Source organism: Ursus americanus, chromosome 26 (assembly GCF_024610735.1).
Source record: "Ursus americanus isolate L20-20 chromosome 26, mUrsAme1.1.p, whole genome shotgun sequence".
Classification (NCBI taxonomy): domain Eukaryota; kingdom Metazoa; phylum Chordata; class Mammalia; order Carnivora; family Ursidae; genus Ursus; species Ursus americanus.
In genome coordinates, this window is record NC_142152.1 from 3183910 (window position 1) to 3206894 (window position 22985).

At 39.6% G+C, this 22985-nt stretch overlaps 1 protein-coding gene across 9 annotated transcripts in view; it reads right to left on the bottom strand.

The window, feature by feature from the left end:
* FBXO34 (F-box protein 34) overlaps positions 1-22985 on the bottom strand; it is a 134048-nt gene that overhangs the window by 3631 nt on the left and 107432 nt on the right. Inside the window, exon 1 of one of the 9 annotated variants that reach the window (XM_045810318.2) lies at positions 17111-19606. The exons of the other annotated variants lie outside the window; for them this stretch is intronic. The gene's annotated coding sequence lies outside the window, so the exon portion shown is untranslated. Of the gene's footprint in view, positions 1-17110; positions 19607-22985 lie in introns of those variants that run through there. 9 annotated transcript variants of the gene reach the window in all.

The following is a 22985-nucleotide window of genomic DNA, read 5'->3' on the forward strand; positions in this document are numbered from 1 at the left end:
GGAGTCCGACTCAGGGCTTGATCCCAGGACCCTGAGATCATGACCCGAGACAAAGGCAGACAAGCTTAACCAATTGAGGCACCCGGGTGCCCCAAATGTTAAAAATAAATAAATAAATAACTTACTGAAAACTTCCAAATAGAAGGGACAGCATAGAAGGAAATGAAAAGAACTGGCCAGAATCCCGAGCAGACTGACACTATTTCTAAGTCATCACAGCTAGCATTTTATTGGCTGCAGTCTATCAAAATGTTGTACTGCTTTCTAAGCTATTCTCTTACTGTTGAACATTTTAGATGTTTATAATTTTTTACCTGTTTGCTTATGTACTTTGCCCATCTACTACTCTTGATTTTTTTTTTAAGACTTTATTTGAGAGAGCAAGAGAGAGTGTGCGCACATGTGTGGGAAGGGTGGAGGGAGGGGGGAGAGAGAATTTCAAGTAGACTCACACCAAGCAGGGAACCCGACACAGGATTCGCTCTCATGACCCTGAGGTCATGACCTGAGCTGAAATCCAGAGTTGGCCGCTTAACCAGCTGAGCCACCCAGGTGCCTCCAGTCTTGATTTTCTAAATCATCTATTTGTATAAGCTCTTAATAAGCTCTTAACTGCCAAATTTCCTCCAAATACCTTAAATCAAATACAGAACCCATAATCCTTATTAAGTCTAAAAACCATTTTGAACTAGTTCAGAAAAAGCAATGCCCTGTTTTGTTCCCTGACCAAGGCTGGAAGAAATGGGAGCCATCTTAGAAATTAGAAAGACGTTTACATGCGATTAAACACATTACATGTATGTTTTAGTCCTTGCTGTATCATTAATTAGCTAGACTCATTGAGTTTACCCTTGGACAAGTCACTTCCTCTCTGGGTCTGACTTGAAATGTTGACTGAGGGGTTGGAATATTAAACTATCTAATGATCTCATCCATTTTTACATTAAAATAGCCATTCTTACCAGAACACTGTGCATTGAGAAAAAGTGTTTTGTAGGAATGCCTGGTCTCCTACAAAATAAACCTACAGACAAAAATAAACATCTGCAATCAAGAGGTTGGTGGCAAGAGCCCCCACAAGTCTAAGCCCATGGAATTTCCCTACTGTCATTCACGGGCACAATAGTTTGGGACACACATACTCATCATCTTCCTCTATCATTCACCTTATAATATTTAGTGAGGCCTGCAATGTGTCAGCCTCTATGATAACTGCTTTCAGATATTAATTTTAATTGTCAAGGATGAAAGTGATCATCCAGAACAAGTCTGTTCACCCTTCAACTCTTGATTCCTTGAGTCTGGGCTCAGCTAAAAGAAGAAACCGGAATATGAGTATCTTCTAGCTAGGTGAAGAGAAATCTTGCATTTAAGAGAAAGTATCTTTTCAAAGATATCCCTGAAATAGATCAGAGACTGGTTTGTTGATGATCTTTGTCAATTTCTATCCTAAATCTGTGATGTCCCCCCTTTCCTGCACTATAGCATTTTTAATAGTTTTCTATCATTTATATATTTAGTCTTACAAAAAGAACCACTGAGAATTCTTCAAGAACAAGATGAATATATATGAATAAAATAGATAAATGAATAAAAAGAGACACACATCTAGCGCTCTGTTGACGATTTTCTGGTTTTTCATATTCCCTTCAACCCTTCTCTTAAGTGAAATGAAAGAAATGGAGGTTGTTGAAAAATCCAATAAATTCTCACATAATGATCTCATTACAGAGCGTCTGTGAATAAATTTAAACTTCAGCAACGTGTGTGCCATTCTGCATTGCACAATATGTTCTCTTTGCCTTCTTCCCCCACACATTATTTTAGGTGCTGTTATTGATAGGCAGGGACATTAAGAAGAACTAATGTAATTATGGAAGGCTTTTGTTTGCATTTATTAACCTGTGAAGTCAGCTCAACTGACACATTGCTAGTGGACAGGGTTTTTAGCAGGATTAAAACAGGAAATGATTCCAGGGAACAGAAGTGAGGGAAGGTGCAACGGGGAAGGAGAAAAGCCAGTGAGGTCTTTCTATGCAATCAGGGTGACTGCCGGAGGGTGGGGGATGAGGCTGTGGGACCCCTGAAGGAAGCACAACTATTAGGCATGGGCTCTTGTCCCCTACTTAATTACAGGTTGCCCAGGATATCAACCTCCCTCCTTCCTTTGCTGGGCTTGAAGGTCCTGAGGCAGAAAACAAAAGCGTTGGCAAGACTTAGAGTGAAGTGAGAAACTGGTAATCTGGGTCTGGGTTGAAATCCGTGGTAGGCCACGAGGATATGATGCAGGGCACCAGGGGCATCTGCCACAGAACCTGTAAGATAGCAACTCTACATCTCTAACACGTGACACCAGATGGTGGCACTTTGCCCACCCCCACTCACCCCCACAAACACAGGCCGGCACTGTGGAAAGCTCCAGGCAGGTTTCCATGGTTGCCAATCTCTTCATCACAATTGTCCTTTCAAGTTCACCATAATAAAGTCCTGCTCTCTTGCAATTAAATAAAATGAAGGACTCTAGCACCTACCTACCCATGACTGTTCCTTAGAAAATCAGAAATATCTTTGTAAAAACTTAAGATCCCTGGGCCCAATGAATCAGAATTTCTGGGACTGGATCCAGAATTTCTGCGATCTGTTTTTAACCTTTAGATTTAACTTGGAAGGGATTAAAGGTCATGTGTTAGATCTGCTGTAAGAATGTCAGCGGGGCTCTGGATTGGGCTGAGGGGGGAGGTGGAACTGCCCAACAGAAAGCCCTGCAGGTAGTCCGGAATGAAGCATCTACTAGCTAGTTGAAGACCCATTTTCTTCCTTCTTATTTTCTCCCTACGCACAGAAAAGGTCAATGGCCTTTTTATTGCCAAATTTCCTCCTCAACTCCAACTCCTCAGTTTGACACTGCTTTTTCCCAGCTCTCTTCTCTTCTTCGCCAGCCTTAAACATCCGTGTTCCTCAGAGTTCCTTCTTTTTCTAGACCATTATTACTCAGGCCACATATGTAAGTGCTGTCTTGCAGTCCTACCAAGCACACACTGCTGACTCTCCAGTGGTGTGCTCCCCCAACTTCATATCCTACTGCCTGCCTAGCTGCCTGTCAGAAAGAATCTCAAAAATCAACACAACTAGTTAATGAAAGCATCAAGTACCTAGCCAATCAAGCCAGAAAGCTGGGTCACTTAAAGATTCCTCCTCGCTCACCCATAACCAGTCACTAAGTCACTAAAATGCTCCCTCTTCATTTCTGGCACAGGTGCCCTGGTTTAAGCAGCCATCTTCTCTCTGCTACATGATGTTACCTGTAAGAAAGCCTAACCTCATTATCAATGGAATGCAAAGTGGAGCCCACCCAGCCAACCTATCAGTTTCATTCCTGCTTTGCCCTACCATACTTCACACTTAGGGAGCTTATGCACACTACAGGACCCGGCAGTAGATAAAGGCCAATCATAGCACTTAAGATGCAAATTTTAAAGCAACCAGAACCATAAAACTAACATAAAAGCTTCAACATTGTTTTCATACTAATCACCACCCATTTCCTACTATCTATTTATTATCAGAAATTTACTTAACACTCTGGACTGGCTGGATATTACTGCTGCAATTACGAGTAAGACATAGTCGGCTGCCCTTAAGGAGACAGAAAAGTTAATAAGCAATTACAACCGAATGTGATGTGTGTTTATAAAGAGAGTATGGAGACTGGGAGAGCCCATGCAAGGGAGTGGGGGAGGACAACACACAGAAGGAAGGGGTGTAGGAAAGGACGAGAGGGAACTACCAGCACCAAGCTTAGTCTTGACAGTACAGAAAAAGGTCAGAGAACCCTGATTTTCTAAGCTAAGCCCTAAAGGAAGCTACACAAAGTCCTAAGAGGTTCAAAAGTAGATGATGCTTTCAGGACACTGAGGTTAAGTGAGAAACAGTCAGTCTAGCTAAGCTGTGAGCTTAGAGAGACAACAAGTAAGTGGATTAATAAGCAACAATAGACAGGAATGTTAGCTGCTGATTGTAAGTGGAGGTTGAGGGAGAGGCGTCAAGGATGGGTCCTCAGCTTATGGCTTCGGCAGCTGGATGAAGAGTGGTACCTTTTAGTGAGATAGTGAAAAAGGTGGCTAAGCAGATCTGGAGCAGGCGAAGAGGAGTAAGTTCGGTTTTAAAAAGTGTTGCCTGCAAGACAGATATCTAGTAGGCGGACTGACACAGGTCTGGCCAAGAAAAACTGAAGGAGATCCCTGGTGACCCCACTGTAAAAACTGCAGTGGGTGAGTAGGGCAGAGCCAGAAGTTAATGGTAAAGGAATGACTGGAAGGTAGGTGATAAAGTGAATCTTAGCAACTCCTTCACAAAGCATGGCTGTGAAGGAGAAAGTCTTTGCATGTACCTGTCACCTTAATCCTTTCCAGGAATAAGGTGAGATACAACAATGCATCAGTTAAAACCTGAACAACTTTCCTTCACTGAAGCCAAAATTGTTTTCAAATAATTCCAGTATTCCTTTTGGACTCTAGCTTCTGTTTTCAGCTTTAAAAAGCTGGAAAAACTCTCACCTTTAAACAAAGTATACAAGGGGCGCCTGGGTGGCACAGCGGTTAAGCGTCTGCCTTCAGCTCAGGGCGTGATCCCGGCGATCCGGGATCGAGCCCCACATCAGGCTCTTCCGCTATGAGCCTGCTTCTTCCTCGCCCACCCCCCCCTGCTTGTGTTCCCTCTCTCGCTGGCTGTCTCTATCTCTGTTGAATAAATAAATAAAATCTTTAAAAAAAAAAAAAATAAACAAAGTATACAATCCCAAAAATGGAGCCATGGAAGAGAATTTAACTTCACTTAGGAAAAAGAAGTGCTTGGATAAATCCCGCAGTTGAAAGAGTCATACTAACTTTGGTCTATGGGGCCATAAACTTGATCAATGACAACTGATCAGAAGAGGAGAAAGGATGAGATTTCTCTTAGTGCTAATAATAGGCTTAGTGCATTATAATAGGAAGGCTAAAAATCAAAAGCAGATGCCTGCTTTCTAAACTTGTCACTCTTAGTCTATGGCCTTGCCTATCAAAACAGTTGAGAAGTTATTTCCTGTTTCTTTGTGCTTCATCAAAGGTACAGGAATGCACTTCAAAAAGGAGTCAACTTTTATTAGAATAGTAAGGGGGGTGCCTGGGTGGCTCAGTCCATTAAGCGTTTGGCTCAGGTCATGATTGGCTCAGGTCATGATCTCAGGGTTGTGAGACCAAGTCCCACGTCGTGCTCCATGTTCAGCACGGAATCTGCTTGAGATTCTCTCCCTTTCCTTCTCCTTCCCCCTCTGCCCCTCTCTCCACGCACCCATGTTCTTTCTCTCTCTCCCTCTCAAATAAATAAAATCTTAAAAAAAAAAAAAAAAAAGAATAGTAAGAGCCACTCGTCCTTTACAAAAGGCCAGAGGCGGGGCACCTGGCTGACTCAATTGGCAGAGTATGCAACTCTTGATCTCAGGGTCATGAGTTCAAGCCCCACATTGGGTGTGGAGCCTACTTAAAAAGGCCAGAGGAATTAAAATAGACTAGTCCTTGAGAGACCATTCCCATGATACATTTAGAGCGGATAAAAGTATACAGTGAATACATTCACCGTTTCTTTAAAAATGTAAAAGCTTCCAGAGAGGGGCGCCTGGGTGGCTCAAATAGTTAAGCATCTGCCTTTGGCTCAGGTCATGACCTCTGAGTCCTAGGATGGAAACCCCCCCCACACCTCAATTGGGCTCCCTGCTCAGCAGGGAGTCTGCTTCTCCCTCTCCCTCCACCTCTCCCCCTGGTTCCTGCTCTCTCTCTCAAATGAATAAAGTCTTAAAAAAAAAAAAAAAAGCTTCAGAGAACATCTTAAAACCACCTTCTTTTTATGATTAGCAGCTCCAGCAGAATATTGCATGTATACATAATAAAATCTTTGTTTTTGCAAATGAAGCAATAAAGCTAATGCCTTTTGAAGCCCCGCAGCTAGATAGTGGTAGAATTAGGGTGAGAATTACGTAAGAGTCTCCTGGGTCCCTTTTCCTTGCTACAAAACAAACAAAAAAATATAAAAAACCTAGGTCCATTTATGACACAAATAAAATTAATTCTGACAGCATCTATTCAAAGAGCTTTTTATCTTTCAAATTAGGTCAGTTTTTCTTCAGTGCCACATAAAACCTCTACAAAGAACTGTGATGAATTAAAGCAGACATACCATATTACATAAGCCGCCATATAATCTCAAAGTATGTAGAAACTACCTCCATGGCTGTTAAAACAGAGAAAGTGCCAAGACCAGGAGGATGTGAATACAGGTAGAGGCATAAGAAAGGACTTCTGCTTTCATAAGGCTCTAACATCGACACATGCATCCAACTCCCAGAGCGCCTTAACCAAAAAAACCCTGAACGAACTAAGCCGGAAAGGACAGTAATTCTCAAACTGAGTTCCAAAATATTGGGGGCGGGAGGGGGGGGGCAACATTCTGGGGGGAGGGAGTTCACTCCCTTTTTTCAAGGAACATTCTCCAAAGCCATTTCATGGGACCTTTGAACTTTGCCTCGGGAGGGTTGGATGGTTAATAGTGCACAATTTAATGGAAAAATCCTTTACTGTCTGTTTAAAGATACCGAGCAAAACAGAGATTAGCCTATGGAAGCATAGTTTTCCAGAACTCACTGCTCACAGCTTTCATCATTTAGAATTCACACTTTTTCCCCCCAGTTTGAAAGTCAGTTGAATTTCTGATGGAGTTTCCTTACAATAGGGTGGCTGGGCAGGGGGTAGCCAGACTGTCTGGGGTTCCAGGGTACGAACAGAAACAAAGTTGAAGGCTGAGGTTGCTGCTATGTCCTGGATGTAAGAACCTGGAAAATCATGTTAATCAAGGAAACAAAAATCCCTCTAAACTCTGGTACTGCTCTCAAAAAAAAAAAAAAAAATTAAATGAACAAAACTAAGATGCCCAAGCCACAGCTCTGCGGAGGATGGGCCCTGCCCACTGCACAGTGTTGCTGTCCTCAGGAGTCCTCGGTCAGCCCTGGACTCAGACGGAACAGGACCTCTCGCTGGGTTCCCCCATCCTTCCTTCGTGTGGGTTCCAGTGATGTCCCTGGGGGGTGGCAAGGGCTAAAGCACTCAACGAGGAGGAACGGGAAATACAGAATATACATGCTTAATGGTTATCTAATATACATTGTGTATCGTGATTAAAGACCAAACAAAGCCAACTTCCCAAGGGGACGCCTGGGTGGCTCAGTCAGTTAAGTGGCTGCCTTCAGCTCAAGTCATGATCTCAGGCTCCTGCCTGCTCAGTGGGGGAGTCTGCTTCTCCCTCTCCCTCTGACCCTTCTCCCTGCTTGTGCTTTCTCTGTCTCAAATAAATAAATGAAATATGAAAAAACAAAACAAAAAACAAAACTAACTTCCCCAAAACAAAAGTGTATGATAAGCCTGATGGGACAATAAAGTACCTAAAACATACCGAAAAGGAGTATTACAAGTTGGGAAGGGTAGCCACTACTTTGCTCTTCTACTCTGACTGCAATAGAAACAACACCTAACAGTTTTACAGTATTGCAAAATACTGAATGACTGATCAGTTTACATGGATCCTCCTTTCCCCCTTTTCTTGGAGCAGGGAAGAAGGGGGAGAGGAGGCTAGAGGAAAAACACTTGCTCAGGCTATTCTGAATTATTAAATAACAGTGGGGTGAGAGGCAAACTGAAGTATTAGGTTTTGTTAAATTTACCATGTTTACGTTAATCTAGTTAACAGTTTACAAAGTTATTTCCTATTGTTCCTGTGACATAATGCCAAACACCTAACTCCGGCATACTACAATTCATTGTTACCTGAACTGATGAGAAATCTACAGTTTGGTAGCTCCCACTAGAATGAACATCAAAATCCAATGAAACCCAATAAAAAGTTTAGTCCCCCATAAATCATTGATATATATATTGAAAATACATTGAGCATTAGCAAGAAAATTTCGCCTCCACAGATTTTCAGATATTTAGCTCCCCTGTTAAAACCCTCTTACTTTTCTCTACCCTCTCGCATACCAAAATGTTATTCCTCGAGTGATCTGATGCTTTTATTTTACTTTGAAACCAGTCCTTCTTCCATATATACATTTTATATAAATTTAACATATTTTTAACGCAGTACTTTGAAAGTAACACAGTACTTTCAAAGAACCAATCAGAGCTTTAACATATATTCTCTTTGACCAAATATAACTTGGACATAAAGATGTCATCTCTCCTAGGAAGTAAATGTTAAAGATTCTAAGGCCAGCCACAAACACAGTTCAAAAATCCATTAGGTGCCAAATGACGTCTGATATGAAAAATCAGAGAACACAAAATCTAGAGAGTACAGGCAACACCGCACCACAAGTCTGCCAGCATACACATCCCCGTGCTGGGCCTTGATCTTGAACAAAGGACCTTAACAACCAGCTGGGCACAGGCTGGCCCATCATGGGCAACTGAATTTAAAAATGGTTTATCCCTCAGCAAAGAAAAAAAGGCAAAAAAGTGAAAATTCAGGGTAACAAATATTAATGCACCAAGCAAAACTGTTTGCAGTATCAAAGGAGACAAAAGATCTGGCAAATTAAGACTTCTGTCAGCAATCCTGCGTGGGGGTGGAAGGGGTGGGGGAATTACTTCAGAAATAGGACCCATGGTATTTACCAAAGAAATAAAGCCGAAGCCACAGTCCTGTGCCCAACTGTTTAGTAACTACTCCTTTTTCTATCACACTCCCCTAGGATGTGTTGAACCAAGACTGAAGTAGCAGTCTACACACTGGCTGTTCAGGGTCCATTTTGTGAAGAATTACCACTTGCAAAGAAATGAGGCTTATGGTCAAAAGAACACTGAAAAGTTGCTGTTCTAGGGCCTGTTTTTTGCCCTTACCAAAGCCAAGTTAAATCCCGGTGTTAAAAAGGAGTATTCCCAAGAAGTAAATGTGAGAAATCTACACTACACTACACACACACACAATTATTAGGCACCAAGGAGCCCAAATTGTCTTATTATTGGACAAAAATCACATGGTGGGGTTTATGTACTTGTCTTAAATCTCATAAAACTATTCCTTGAGTACACAGAGGGTCTGTCTTCACCTTTATATCCCCATGGCCATCCAATTCTGCAGAATTTGACTAAGTCTGGAATTGCTAAAGCCAAACAGGAAAGATGACGGTTTACAAACAGGGTATATAGAACTCTCAATTACAGGGTAAATGTTGGGCCTTCAGGACCAGCTTTACATAAATCCAGAATCTGACAAGTCGAGGGTTAAAGTCTTATCCTCTGAAATTCCTAGAAGTATGTATTTACTTAACATGGCTGTAATCATATTACACATAAAATGTTATATATCCATCACAAGTATTTTCCATGTTATTACATGGTCTTGAAACCCATCAATTGTTAAACGTGTACGTGCCAGAATTTAATAAACTACTCCGTCCAACCCTGGAGGTTATAATGTAAACTTCATGGATGCACTCTCTTATGCATAGAAGATTCCCAGAAGTGGAATTCCTGAGTCAGAGTGTGAGTATTTTTATGACTGGGTATACCTTGCCCAACCACTCTCCAAAGGGTGAAGCTAATTTATGCTGCCACTACCAAGAAAATCATGCCAGTTTCATGGGCAAAAGTTTTGTTGTTTAAAGTGAAAGAAAGCAAGCACTGCAGACCTAGAGACAAAAGATACAAATACGTGAGATGAGAATAATCTGTTTTCACTTCTAGAATAATAGCTCTAACAGCTCTAAAATGATTACTATGTGCCAAACACTGTTCAAAGCTCACAATCCCCCTAAAACCCTAAGAAGTGCATACTCCTACTAATTGTAGAAGAAAAAACTAAAGCAGAGGGAGGTTAAAAAACCTGCAGCAAGCACATCAAGGAGTCTGGATGTTCACAGTTAGGAATCAAAAGCTATGCTCTTACCTACCACCTTATGAAAAGAGGAGGGAGAGCAAATGAGGAACACACAGATGGGGTACTCAATAAGCTTATTCTCAATGTCATAGAGGAAGACTGAGAAGTCTAACTGTGAGAAGAAAAAGAATTTGGGTTATGGGTTCAGTTTTGGATGCCTGAATTTGATAACCTACTTAAAATTAATCTATTTATTACAATATTTAACTTCCCTTTAAGTGTTAGATTAGACCTTAGGGCTTCGGCATGAAAAAACAAGACGGAATCCCTGACCTCCTGGCAAACTTGAGAAACATACATGGATCCTTCAGCTTTTCGTTAATTTGCAAATTTAAAAATTTGCAAATTTTATTTTTGGCAAAGAGAAACTTCAAAAAGTGAATGCAAATACAATAGTCTGGAACAGAGGTCTGAGGACAGATGATACTATCAGAGAAGAAGACTGGGTTGGAATGACTGTACAGAAAACACAGAGGAGAATACACACAGATACTACTCTGGTATTGATTTATAACACTTATTTACAAAAATTAGTTCCAAAGAACGAAAAATGGTAGAGAATAGAAGAGATGACATTAAAATATAACCAGAGGCATATGGGAAACTATAAAATGATCAAGAATAAGGCCACTATGACTAGGGATATTAATATCTAGTGGATTTAGATTTCACAAGTCCTACCATCTCGTTCCAGTACTATTTATGTGAAGCTATGCACAACACTTCATCATTGCCCCAAAATGCACTGCGGCAAAGAGAAACAGTAACCTTGCTGTACTTTTTATTGACACTAACTACTACCTCACCATGAGTGTGTCCGGTTGTTTGAGCTGTGATACAAAATACCACAGACTGCAGGGCTTACACAACAGAAAAGTTACTTTTCATAGTTCTGGAGGCTAAGTCCAAGATCAAGGTGACAGTGGTTTTGGGTTTTGTTTTTTTGTTTTTTTTCCCCTGAGGCCTTTCTCCTTGGCTTGCAGATGGCTGCCCTTTTCACTGTTTCCTGGTCTTTCCTCTTACACATGCCTTTGGTCTTTCTCTTGTGTTCAAAATACCTCTTTTTCTAAAGACACCAGTTAGATTAGATTAGGGCCCAACCTGTCGACCTTCTTTTAAACTTAATCACTTAAAAAAAAAAAAAAAAAAAAGGTAGGCTCCACACGCAGCGAGGAACCCAACAGTGGGCTTGAACTCAGAACTCCCAGATCAAGACCTGAGCTGAGATCAAGAATCAGACACTTAACCGACTGAGCCACCCAGGTGCCCCCTTAATCACCTCTTTCAAAGCCCTCTCCCCTGGGGCACCTGGGTGGCTCAGTCGGTTAAGCTTCTGCCTTCTTTCAGCTCAGGTCATGATCTCAGGGTCCTGGGATCAAGCCCCGCATCACATTGGGGCTCCCTGGTTGGTGGGGAGCCTGCTTTTCCTTCTGCCCCTCCCCCTGGCTCGTGCTTTCTTTCTCTCTTTATCAAATAAATAAGATCTTAAAAAAAAAAAAAACATAAATAAATAAAAAAATAAAAGCCCCCTCTCCAAATTCAGTCACATTCCCAGGTACTGGGGATTAGCACTTCAACATGTGAAAATGGGAGCAGCTCGCAATTCAGCCTGTAACACTGGGGTAAATATAAGAAACTCAGGGGTTAGGGCTTGATGTTTTAAAATCACATAAAAGAAAAATAAACTATCTCCATACAATCCAAGTTTTTTTAAGAGAACACTTCAAATCATTCAAAAACTCACTGCTCCAATAATTAATACCTGGACAATCATCTTTCTGCAAAATATATCTGGAAGGGAAAAAATGTTACCACTCTTATTAATTCAAATCTCATTTGCACAAAAGGTTATTAATCTTTTTTGCAGGCACTAGAAGCCCTTTAAGATTCTGATGAAAGCACATGGATCCTCCCGGAGGAAAGGGCACACACATATCCACAAAGTCTGGCATGACGGCTGTTCCAGGAGATTCATAAACCACCTCCCTAAAGCTCAGCAGGGTCCACGGACTCAGGTTCAAGAGCACTGACCTAAAGGACCATTTATTATTTAAATTAAAAACTAAGTCTGGGAAGCCTGGGCCGGTCAAGCATCTGCCTTTGGCTCAGGTCCTGATCTTAGGGTCCGGGGACGGAGTCCCATGTCAGGCTCCCCGCTCAGCGGGAAGTCTGCTTCTCCCTCTTTCTCTGCCTGCCACTCCCTCTGCTTGTGCACTTTCTCTCTCACCCTCTTTTTTCTCTCTCTCAAATAAACTAAGTCTATCCAAAAATGGACCAAAATACTTGAAATTGAGATTATCCTGAAAAATACAGGGTAGACAGTGACCATGTTTATATTTAGCTACTTACCAAAGGACTGGAGATAATTAATGATCAAACAAATAATATCAGAATAAATTTTAATCCTATTAGCCAACACTACAGGTGGGCAGAGGGGAGAAGAAACATTACTTCAGAAAATCTAAACTAAGAAAACCTATTGCAATTCAGCACAAAATCTTAGAATAAAAAAAGAGAAAATAACAATAGGTAGCAATCACTAGCAAGTTTCTTGTTTACTGAAAGAAGATCCATTATTTTCTACATCCCAAACTCACAAAGATAACATCATGTTGTGAAATTTTAAAACCTGGCTTGTCTTCTACTCTTCTCTGTGCAAAGGTACTCTCTGACTTCCCTCAGACAGCAGCTCAGACAATTGAGCAAAAGAGAAACTTACGTAGAATTCACTATTCCACCCGAGAAAACAATTTTACTTAATTATTTCACTAAGATGTAAACTCCCAAGGACGGGGACCCCGTCTGCCTGATTTACCACTGCTGCCTCTGAAGCCTCACTCAAAAATCGTTTGTTGAACTTGAATGGATGCTGTATTCTAGAGGAGACAGCCTGAATCTGGAAAACGGGGTGAGCCTGTAAAACCCATCTCTGCGGCACAAGCACCTCGACGAGATCACTATAGCTTTGTGTTGGATCCACCACGGTAGTAGTGGCAAGACGGAGCCCAGAAAACAAAACTGCTATCCATTAAAAAGATTTACTGTACCATTATTTTCTAGAGAGATACCAAAAAATAACTTGCTAAAGCTCCAGCTGGCAAACTGCTGAAAAACTTTAATTTTATTTCCTGGTCTATTACTTTAATTTCCCTTCTGTGTCCATTTACATGATCAAAAGTCCAAGTTCATCTGTAAAGCGAGCTCACAAAATCCCCCAAGGAAAAGTGAACATCAGGTTTATTCCACTGTAGATTTATCTGAAGAATAAATTCAACAACTTCTTAGCTCTGGTAGTAAGAGAGAAGTCAGCTCACCTCAAGAGCACTGAACTTAAACATCTGAAGAGAATAAAGAAGAAAGGCAGTAAAATGTATGAGGGGAAGAAGTTAATTATCTGGTCACTTTCTGATTTATTGAAGAAAACCTCCTCTATTAACCTCACCAGATATTCTTATGAGCTTCATTGACCTGGCAAAACCACTAGGCTTTCAACTACTTTCTAGTCCACGAGCTTTAGATGCTTGCTTTAAATGAAATACCAATGAAGTGACTGTTTTTTTTCCTAAACAAATTCTTTCCAGAAACAGAACTATTGTCATATTATAAATATTAATAGAGCACTATTTGGAAAATCCTCAAAGACACCAAGTGGGCCCCAGACCATCTGATAACAGTCAAATGTAAAATGTGACCATTATGAAATGAGAAAACTGAACAAAATCAGGTTACGTCCCAAGCCTTCCTCCTACAACTATACAAAAGAAAACTGCACAATTCAAAAACCAAGGTTTTTAATGAGTAATACCAAAGTTAACTGTACTAACCAGACATATTTTAGACTTAATTGCTCCTGATTCCAAATCAAGCCTAGAAATGATTTTTAGAAAATTAAGCACTTAAGCTCTTTAAAAAGAAAAACTTACACAAGCAGGTAAGATTTTAAAACAGCAATTTCTAGTACAGGACAGTAGGGGAGTACACACTAACTAGAATGCATATTTATCCCTCATAATTCTCTCTAGCTGGGAAGAACTACCAGTGAGCACTGTAAGACAACTTCCTAACCAGGTGAAGCACAGGGCCGGAGTCGCTCCGAGGTGGCCAGCTACCCGGTGCGCTGTACTGCACGTCTCAGCACCGAGTCATGCACTATATTTTAATCACTGCTACAAGTCAGAAAAAAACACTAAATCAAAACAAAATACACTTAAAGCCATTAAAAGCCTTAAATTAAAATTTTATTTCCTCATAGGTTTTGATTCAAAATAAATGGAAGGAATGACAGAAACAGATGTTACCATTTTCCAACTTTTACTGAATTAATGATCTAGGCATTGATCATTGGTAGCTGTTAACATCACAAACCTGGAACACAGCACATGCTCCCGAAGAAGGGAAAGTAGACATTAAAAAAAAAAAAATTCTAATCTTGATCAGATTGATCCTTTGGAGTCAGCTACCAATTTATAGGAAACACAGGAGACGGAAATACGTTAAACATCTGAGGGATACAAAATAGTAAAACCTAGACTGCAGGAAAACAGAACAAAATAAGGCTAGTTTCTTCAAGCAAATTCTGAGTTAGACTGAAACAGACTGGCAGGGGCGGGGGGGAACTATACATTAAAAGAAACTTAGTAAGGGGCACCTGGCTGGCTCAGTCAGTAGAGCGCGCAACTCTTGATCTCTGGGTCGTGAGTTCAAGCCCTGTGCTGGGCGTGGAGCCTACTTAAAAACAAAATCAAAACAAAAAAACTGCTAAAAGAAACCTAAGAAACCAACTAAATATATGGATGCTGAACCAAATAGACATATTATAAAAATTAATATATACATGTGTATGTATGTACTTTTAAGCCCTCATCTCTTAGATATATACATCTCAAAATCTTTTTAGATGAAGTAATAGGTTGAGATTTCCTTCAAAACAATATGGGAGAGAAGAAATGATTGGGAGTATAGACCAAACAAGACTGGTCATGAGATGATAAATTGGTGAAGCTGGGTATAGGAAAGTGCAGGTTTATGACTCTGTACAGTTCCTTCAGTGGTTCCTGGGTGAAACAGCTCCGCACGACTCATTTTAAGTCCCTCTCCACTAAGCCCCAGGTTATCTGATGTATCACTCCTTCCTGGTTCAGCCACGGACCAATATAAATTCTACTCCACAGCAGTTACTGAAAACTGAACAGGAAATAAATCAGAAAGCAACAAAAAAGATAAAAAGAAAAGCAGACAAACACAGAGTCAAATAAAAAAGAATTGAAAGACAACAATGATCAAGACCAATCATTCCCCTCCCCTCCCCCGCAAAAAAGACTAATCAATCCATTTCTTATTTCAACAGACTCAGCTTTCAATTCCCTCATTCTATAACCTAAATGAGCAGTCTAATACCCAAATCAGCCTTATGTATAAATGCACTTAGCTTCCATAACTTTAAAGATAAATATAAATTAAACATTTCAATAAATGCATAGGAAAGTTTGTTATTTAAAGATATCTCATTATAAATGCAATGATAGTATTAAAATATTAATATTATTAATAATATAGCCATTGATATTTACTAAGCACGTATGTGCATTATTTTCATCTTCAGGACAACTCTATAAGACACATACTACTACTACTACTACTACTACTACTACTACTACTACTATTAATTCCCATTTCACAAACATGGAAACTGATCAATTAAAATGTAATGAATATTTTTAAATATTTAATTATACAAATAGTTCATCTTAGAATATTAGGGGATGAATCATTTTTTAAAATGTGCTTTATGGGGGTGCCTGGGTGGCTCAGATGGTTAAGCGTCTGCCTTTGGCTCAGGTCGTGATATCCAGGTCTTGGGATTGAGCCCCATGTCAGGCTCCCAACTCAACTGGGAGTCTGCTTCTTCCTCTCCCTCTGCCTCTCTCCTGGCTTGTGTTCTCTCTGTCCCTCTCTCTCTCTCTCAAATGAATAAATAAAATCTTTAAAAAAAATTTAAAGTAAAATATGCTTTATAACATTTTAAAGCTGTGTGTATACATGTGTGTATACGCACATACTGATATAAAAATTAACAGTAAGAAGAGTCAAATGATTTGCTCAAAGTCACCAAATCAGCTGTACAGAGCTTCCTAATTACGAGTACAGTACTTTTATGATGGTATTTCCTAAACCCTTAAATCCCAGTGGTTCTCCATTCTTTAAAAGGAAAATTAAGTCACAGACCAAAGTCATTTTGAGTTCATTTTAAAAGAAATGTTTCTTTTACCCAGGAAATGATCAAAGACTCAAAGATTAACTGAACATACACAGATCCAAGCTGAACAAAAAGCCAAAAGGAGAGCATTACATACCATCAACTCCTTAAGGGCAGGGTCCCTATATGGTATTTTACACATCTCCCCAAGGGATCAAGCACAGAACATCTTACACATAAGAAGAGCTCCATGAAAAGTAAATACTGGGAACTGTTCTACAAGAGAATCCCGGTAGCCCACATCTTCATCAAGCTGGCCTCCAAATAAAGGGGGGGAAATAATGCTTACGAAACTCCTTTGACTCCAAACACCTACCCTTCATTGTCATGTAATCTACTAATGGATCCACCAAACTTGCTGGGTCAGACACCCAGTTTGACAAGGCAATCCCTGCCCTGCTCCAGAGACAATTTCATAAACTCGGTTCTCCAAATCCTACCTCCCACAAGAAAAAATTGTACTACCCATGACTTAATTTCTATACAAAGCCTCAATATCTTCTGTCATCAAAGGTTGATAACTTAGCAGTGGTTCTCCCTTTTTTGATTCTGGACACTTCAGAATCTGAAAAAAAGTCAAAGTTCTCTGCCCAAGAAAAAAGGCCAGAGCACATAAACAATTCTACACAGAATTTTGGGAAATCTCAGGGCTTCTAATTAACAGCTCCTGCTTTAGTTCTTCCTTGCATTTTTCCCTTCACCTTCACAGTGGCCATTTGGCCCTTTTTCCCCTACCTCGTACCACCATCTTTTTCATTCTTTACCCACTGGAACTACTGAATCTGCTCTCCCAGCTGGGCCCCTCCCTGCCCAGGTCTCATGCACTGCCCCACCCTCACCCATTAATATTACGTAACGGCTACTACATGTCTCCCCTGGGACACTTACCATCGTCTATCTTGTCTTCCTCTCCCCTACCATTCTGTAAACTGAAAGGTATGAGTAATCATACTCCTTTCTGTAGCTCTCACAGAGCATGCAGCACAGTGCCTTGTACTTGGCAAGCGTTCATTAGAGTGAATCAATGTCAAACCTAAGGATTTGAAGGAAACCAGCCAATCAGCAACAATCTTTTAAATGGAGCATATGAGTAACCAATTCTTGGGCAGCCCAGGAAGTTTATGCAATTAAGCAACTCCACCCACCGCTTCCTGACCTAGTGCACTGCTAGCTCGGAGATGGGAGGTGGATGAGGTGGAGACACAGAGGCTACTCTCCAGGTCCTGGTCACTTTTAATCTTGGTTACTCTTCTGCAAAGCAAAAAGTAGTTTGGCTTGAGTGGCAGCTTTTTTCCAGCACCCTAGTTACCTAAAACATTCCTATGCTATGTCAGATTTTAAAGAAAATCCTACTCGCCAGCGATGTGCAAATACTTCCACAAAAGGTTTCTAACTTAATACTGTCAGTTTCACTAGAGTAAAAACAACTTTCATGTTGCTAATCACCTCTAGGACAGAACAATCTAGATACGCAGGCATTCAGCTTTGAGTTAGGCAACCTCCGTCTCATTTTCAAAGCCCCAAACCACATCCTTTAAATACTAAAATACACATACACTAAGTCTCAACAAGACACACTGTAAAGTCTCCCCATGATTCTTTACTATATTAAACACAGCTGTCTAGGGTCATGTTTACATAGATTAAAAAAAAATGCCAAACCAACATCAGCACTAAAATATTTCTGATAAATAGACTCTTACACACCCAAACTAGCAAGAAAAAGGTCACCAAGAAGTTTAAAAATACTTTCATCTTTAAGGGCACTAAAAACATAAACTATGTCCTATTACCATGTTTTGGTTATTTTGGTGTAACAGTTAAACATACATTAATTTTAAAGCCACAATGTGTTACTAATTACTTCAACAGAAAATCCTAACTTCCCTGGTTCTAAATTAATTATAAAGTATGCAGAGTTCACACCCAGAACCTTTAGGTACTTCAATTATTAACAAACCAAACCACAAAGAACAACCTGATACCCAAGATCAGACTTCATCGCTGGGTTAATAGGTGGCAAAACTATACATACCAAAGAGCAAAGCCAAATATAATAAAAATTAGAAATGATACAAAACTCCTTCACCCCCAAATTTCTAGCAAAAAGCCCATTCCTCTCTTTCCTACTGCCAATCTTATAGGAAACAAACTATTAGTACAAATAACTAATCGTAATTCACAAACTGTTAGCATTTGTGACTCATGGGTCCAACTCTTGTCAGCCTCAAAGCAGAATCCTACACCCTAAGCAAGATGGTCTTATAAGCTAACAAACAGTAGCCCACTGGAAAAAGGAAACAAACATCCTCGCTAAAGATACCAGCACCTGAGCTGTAAGAATTGTTTTGTATCTACAAAGCACTTTTGCAAACATCTCATCTGGCCCTCTTTCTGTTCCTCAGATCATTTGCATCTTGGGTCCTTTGTGCCAGCTGCTCCCCCTTTCCTTTCTTCCCAGTCTCTGTATACCTATCCCCTATGGTCCTCATTATTACCACAAACCTATAACCTTCAGTGTTTTTGTATTGCAGTCTGTAACCACTGTCAGAAAAGAAGATAATAGCTCAGAAACTGAAACTTGCAAAAAATCAGGTAGTGATGTAGCCGTAACTTCAAAGGTCAACATTTTCTGATACACTACAAACTCAAAACACTACATTTTAAGTTATAAAAGATTCAAATAAAGAGGTACACCAAGTTCTCCCTATGAAAACACTCTGCAATATGTTTTACTTCAGGAACCGACACTCAGTCCCATCTAATTTTAAACATTTCCCTCCAACCTTTAGAAAGCAAAGTAAAAGACAATGTGAAAGAGCTTTGTATCCAAAAAGCCTTCTACAGTCATTAGCAGAGAACCAAACATCACCCAGAGGCAAACCAGAAGCTAACCTGTATTAACTGGAATCTAATGGAGAGGTGACAGTGCTAAACCCAGGTTCTTGCGTAAGCAGACGCTTTAAATCAGTTCATTCAGTGTTTTCATAAGACAATGCCCTCCAGGAGAATAACATTTACTATAATTCTTATCTCTACTCTGAGTGAAATGTATAGGTGAGAAAAATATTAAATACCCAAGAATAGTCAAATAGGATATTCTTCTTCAGTTCCTGAATTCAATTGGAAAATAATTATTTAACACCTACATATATGTTCCAATGTGCTTGAAACCCTGATTTAGGGGCACCTGGGTGGTACAGTCGTTAAGCGTCTGCCTTCAGCTCAGGGCGTGATCCCAGCATTCTGGGATCGAGCCCCGTATCAGGCTCCTTTGCTGGGAGCCTGCTTCTTCCTCTCCCACTCCCCCTGCTTGTGTTCCCTTTCTCGCTGGCTGTCTCTCTCTCTCTGTCAAATAAATAAATAAAATCTTAAAAAAAAAAAAAAAAGGAAACAAACAAACCAACCAACCCTGATTTAATGAAGGCAAAATGAAAGCCAGTGTGTGAACAAAGGTTTCAGCAGCAGCCCAAAGGAGAAAAGTAGAGAAGATGAGTTATCACAGTATCTTTAAAATACGACAAACACAAAAGAATTTGCAGAGTGGATGTCAGCATTTATACTGTAATCAATTTAGTTTTTCAAACTTTATTCAAAATAGTGTCAAAAGAACATTAAAGTATTATATATGTTATGTATTTGTTTTCTCTTTTTAGTTGCATAAGACCTAGAAGCATACAGGGTTCACTAGTAACTACATAATAATGCAACATAAAAACTTTAAAATTCTATTATATTAAAGGGTTTCAATAAATTTCTTCTTTTGGATGGGATTCACATGTTATTCAAATTTTCAAAATACTGCTCCAGACCAGAAATTATTCGGTGCAAGAGAGGATGAGAGTAGCATAGGAAAAACTATTAATATATTTATAATATGAGTGTATACCACAGAGATTTGATTAAAACTACATAGAAGGTAGAGATCTCTAAACTCACCCTCATCCAAATCTGCAACACTAACATTGCACTCAAATTGCAACTATTGGGGCACCTGTCTGGCTCCGTCAGTAGAGGCTGCAATTCTTTTTTTTTTTTTTTGAAGATTTAATTTATTTATTTGTCAGAGAGAGAGAGAGAGCACAAGCAGGGGGAGCAGCAGGTGAGGTTCTCAAGAAGCAGGCTCTCCTCTGAGCAAGGAGTCCGATCAGGACTCGATCCCAGGACCCTGGGATCATGACCTGAGTCGAAGGCACACGCTTAACCAACTGAGCCACCGAGGCGACCCGAGCATGCAATTCTTGATCTGATCTCATGAGTTCAAGCCACATGTTGGGCACAGAGCCTACTTAATTTAAAAAAAAAAAAAAAAAAAAGGCAAGCAACTATCCTGTGGTGCCTAAAGAGATTAGGCCTTTCTTATCCCTGGGAATTTACACCAATCCTTAAAGTTGGTGAATTTTCTTCCATTCCAAATCACAAGTATAAAATAATTTCTAGTCTCTAATTTGAACATTCAAGCAATCATTTCTCCTTCTATTCGAATCTCAGTTTGGGAGTTAAGATACTAAATTAGATCTTTCATTGACTCATTCATTATTTGCTGAGCATCTACTATGTACCAGGCACTCTTCCAAAGACCAGGGATATAGTAGTGAACAAAATATAAAAATACGCATCCTCATTAAATAAACATTCTAGCTGGAAGATAAACAAATAAAGCATACGTACATAAAAGGTCTTTATGGAAAGAAAAGGAAGTACTGAGCATGTGTAACATACATAAATAATATATTTAATGCATAAGATTTCAGAAAGCTATTTTACAGTCAACCGTATCATGAAATGAAAAAATTCTTAATAAATAGAACTCATTAGAAAGAATATGAATTTACATGACAAATCTAGAAATGGGATAAGAACATCATGATAATAGAAACAAAATGACACATTAAGCAAGGTCTTTTTTGGAACTGAATCTGATCCTGGTCTATGCTCAAACCATCCCTGAAATACTCTAGGTTTAAAACAAACTGTACAAGATTTACGGAGAGACACACGCACAAAAAACTTCAAAGAGATTTTGAGATAACATAAGGGAAAGGAAGAACACCTAGGAATCACATTAAAAAACAAGAGATTATTCTTTAGGTCACTCACTGTGAGCAAAAGAGTACAGTATTTCCTAAGTTTTAAACACTAAAACGAAATTTGATGGAAAGAGAAGACTGATGTCATAGCTATCTGATGCTGAGAACTCAGCTCTAAATTTCTTGCATGATTACAGGAAACACGCAAATCAAAACTACAGATAAGCGCCTTCTATAGGTTCTCATTTGGGAAGACGGCAAGGGGAAAGAGACACATCAGTAGAGGAACAAAAAGCAGGCAAATCAAACAGGAAAAGCGTTATCTTTGAACTTAACATGAAAATAAAGGCTAGCCATAAGGTAAAGAAAAAGCTGTACTAAAATTAACATTTTTCCTAGCATGGCCCTAAAAAAAAGGAAATGGGAAGGCTCAAAAGGCAAATTTTATAAGAAAAATCAAATCACTGTGAAATTTTCTTTTTGTTCTTAAACAAATACCAAACGCCTTAAATCCCAAAATGCCTTTTCTAAAAAAAAGGTTGCACAAGTATTTTAATTCTATCCCACTATCACATCTCTACCCACATCCCACAAATCCAGTAAAAGAAAATTCAGTGACTCTCCAAAATAATATTGAATAGAATTCTAGTTAAAATTTTAGAAAGGGAATGAGTCAAAGGCATCAAGAAATATAAAACTTGGTTAAACATCCTTTAAAATCATCCAATCTTATAATTTCATGCTCAAAACAAAACAGAAACAAAGAAAGTGTAATGTTTACTTGGTTTCCTGAACAGAACCCTCCTTACTGTGGGAATTATAAATCAAAGAACCATGAGATGACCACCTAGCCAGGTCTTCATACACTGATACGGGACCAGAAAACCCACTTTTATCACTGTACTCTTGAGCCGACAAGGCTCCAAAGGCTAGCTTACGCTAAAAATTAGTGTTGATTTATTAAGTCATAATGGGGATCAAAATTCCAATTTCAGAAACTGAAGTACCAGAGTCCTCCACTCATATTTGTTTCCTCTCCTGGAACCAATATTATCAAACCAGAAGATTTGGGTTACACGTGAAAAAAGCGAAGAAAGAAAAATAACCTAAGGAGTAATTCAACCAAGCTATGATGAATTCTAACATACAGTTCTTGACCCACAGCTAATTATACCCCCTTAAAAACCAAAGAACTTGGGATGCCTGGGTGGCTCAGTCAGTTAGGTGTCTGCCTTCAGCTCAGGTCATGATCCCAGGGTCCTGGGATGAGTCTTGCAGCGGGCTCCCTGCTCAGTGGGAAATCTGCTTCTCTCTCTGCCTGCTGCTCCCTCTGCTTGTGTCTCGCTTGTGCAGTCTCTGACAAAGAAATAAAATCTTGAAAAATTTTTAGAAAGAACCAAAGAACCTGCTCAATACAACAAAATTCAGCACCCCCACCCCTTCCTAAAGACAGAACAAGCATAGCTTATAATTTTTTAAGCTCCTCCTTAAAGCCTAATCAACTTCGGTTTATTATATACTTTCTTCAGTGATACAGCAAATGGATTTTAACTTACTAGGTATTCATACTCTTCTGAGCTTGAGCTAATTCCCTTAATTGTTCTAAATCTCTCCAGCTGCTCACTTAACCGTGTTCCTTCAATTTTTTTTTTTTTTTTAATTTGAGAGAGAAGGAGCAGGAGAGGCAACAAAGAGGGAGAAAGAGAATCTCAAGCAGACTCCCTGCTGAGCAC